The sequence below is a fragment of the Hordeum vulgare genome, chromosome 6H (assembly GCF_904849725.1).
Source record: "Hordeum vulgare subsp. vulgare chromosome 6H, MorexV3_pseudomolecules_assembly, whole genome shotgun sequence".
In the NCBI taxonomy this organism is placed as follows: domain Eukaryota; kingdom Viridiplantae; phylum Streptophyta; class Magnoliopsida; order Poales; family Poaceae; genus Hordeum; species Hordeum vulgare.
In genome coordinates this window covers 524935900-524938759 of record NC_058523.1, presented here as the reverse complement: position 1 = coordinate 524938759, position 2860 = coordinate 524935900, and positions in this window count along the sequence as shown.

The window sequence follows — 2860 nt, the reverse complement described above, 5'->3', positions numbered from 1 at the left end:
TCAGGTGACAGGCTCCCAAGAAAGAGTGCCTTTTCTTCTTCAGGGGCTAGCGTTTTTGGAAGTAAGAACTCCAAAGGCTCGCCTGTGCATGATGTGCTGCTTACTGGTCGGTTTTTCTCCAGTTTTCTATTCTCACCTTTGCTTGCTTCTCTACGAACAGAAATCGCAGCATCGCGTTTGCGCTGTTCAATTATCCTCTGTTCAAGTTCAGACATCTTTCTAGTCTCCTTGCTTGGATCGGGAGGATGATCTGATTTTATTGGAGGATCCTTGCGTTCATGCTCCCACTGCAAATGTTGATTGTCGTCCTTGCATTCATCTTCACTGTCCAACACTTCAGTGGCTTGTGTATCTCGAGCGCACGTATCAATTTCCTCAGGAAATTGAGGAATTTCTACTTGAGTCATGTCGCATTGAACTTGCTTCATTTCTTCGTCTTCGATTACAACTTTATGTTTCAGCATATCTATCCGACAAAAACAAACAGACAAGAATTGACATCCTTTGCTTGTAAAAACTACATCTCAGAACAGAATTAGTTTTTTTTAAAGATGAACCTCTCATACAGTTTAGCAATATTAAGTTTGCATTGCCGATGTGCTCGCTCAATAAATGATACAGAATTCTCTTCCTCAACCCAGGGACTTGTTCTTCACTCAGTGAGATGGTTGTTCCTTCTTCGGAATAGTGCTTGACGTTCATGTACATGTAGAACGCACAGTCCAACCTGCAAGTTGGGACAATTAGTCGTTACTATTGCTCTCCCCTTGGTATCAAAATAATTTATATATTTTCATGTAAAACTCTCTCAACAACGAGCTATTTTAGGACCACAAGAATTAATTGTTACTCCATCCTCCGTCCCAAAATAAGTGACTCGAAAGTGGCTCAACTTTGTAATAAAGTTAGTGCAAAGTTCATTCACTTGTTATGGAATGGAGGCAGTATATTAAACATAAAGAACAAGGATGTTAGTAGTGTTTACGTGTCTGGTCCTTGAAGTGGCACATGCACATCGAACTCCTTGAAATGGTCAATGTTACTTGGAGAAAGTTGAATCTTTGAGCCTATTTCTCTCCAAATCTTCTTGAATTTTCTTGCTACAACACTGAAGAATTGTTTTGCCTCGCTAAAATCCTTTATAGAGTCAAGCATCTCGAAGTGCTATTTTTTCATATTTACTGATATGGTCACAAAGTGGCCGACAGTCCCCTGATTTACAAACCCCCCTATAGCAGTAGGCAAAAGAAACTGCAAAAAGGAAAATATTGAAACATAAACATTTGTAACATAAACGTAAACATTTGTAGTCATTCTCAGATATGATAGTTTCTTCGGTTTACCATATCGTAATCTTCCAGATCCTCTCCTTCTTTGATATCAAAAAACCTCCTAAGCTTCCTGGGTATAACTTTTTCATTAATTTTATTGTCATCGTAGTCTCTAAAGTTCAAGGGATCTTTGTCAGCTGATATTCATTTTTTACTTAAAACATGAAATTGTGCCGTGGTTTTTACTTATAGTGTGGTGTAGCGTTAGGATCTTCCTCCGTGAGCCCTTGAATTCATTTTGTAGCATCAGTAGCACAGGCTCAATGATTGTACTGTGCACCGCATTACCAACTTGGAAGCTTCTGGCAGCATTTCCGATGTTGGTAATCACATCGGACGTTATTATGAAATCACCATTTCTGCAACATATATACATGTATATGTATATATATACATAGAGGGATACAGATAAAGGATATATTAGTTAACAGGTAAAAAACATTGAAATAAATTATTATGTGGAAGTAACATACTTTTCTTCGTCCGTCCATTCCCTGCGACATAGAGCGTTGAATATATTTTTTGATGAATTCTTTCATGGGCTCAATGACTTTGCTGCCTGAAGAGGGCAGGATTACAGGTTTAATTGGCATCGTAGAAGTTGATATTTTGTTTAATCCTCTTAGAGTTGTTCTACCTTGTCTTTTTTCGTCACTTTCCTGTCTTGCTGTGTCATGAGCTGCCTCAACTTGTGCATCTGTCATCTCTGTAAGCCATGAAGATTTGTCCTGCGCACTTTCGACGGCATTCTCGTTTTTGTCGAGAACACTCTCAAGATTTGCTTCAATATGTACATGCGTGGGCTCTTCTTCATCAACTTTCTGCGTTATCAACTACATGTGTGATTTAATCAAAGTAAAACTGTAATATTTAATTTTGTATGATCAGCTTGTGGAATACCACCTCTTGTGATGTTGTCACCGGTTTCGTGTCCTGTTGTCCTGTTGTTTGGTTCATTTTGTTGACCTCTTCACTAATTTTGAGAAGAGGTTCGCCTTGTAATCTTACTTCTTCATCTTTCTCCAGTGAACTTACTTCTTCTGTTTCTTCCAAATCTCGTTGTTTGTCTCCCGTGAAAGGAATGTTGCCTTGCTGTTCTACGACGATCGTTCCTTCTTCCTGTTTTTGTGAACCAAAAAATTGTAAATATCAATGGATATTTAATTTTTATAAAATCGGCTTGAGGAATACCACATCTTTGGTTGTTGTCGCCGGTGCCGCGTCCTGATATCTTGTTGTTTGTTGCTCTTCTTTATCATGCGGTTGTTCAAAGAAAGAGTTAATTTTAAATAATAGTGATAGATACATCTATATCGAAGTGCGAATGTTTTCATAGTGATATGTTTGTTGACCTCTTCTGATTGTTCGCTTACGTCTAAGACGTCAGTACTATCATTTGTTCCGAGCTGCTGTTCAAACTAAAAATAAATTATTAGGGACTGCATTTCTTCGTTGTGCACTAATTATATTTCTTTTAAAAGAAATTTACTAGGAACTGTAATTCTTGGCTGGTTTTGTTGACCTCTACA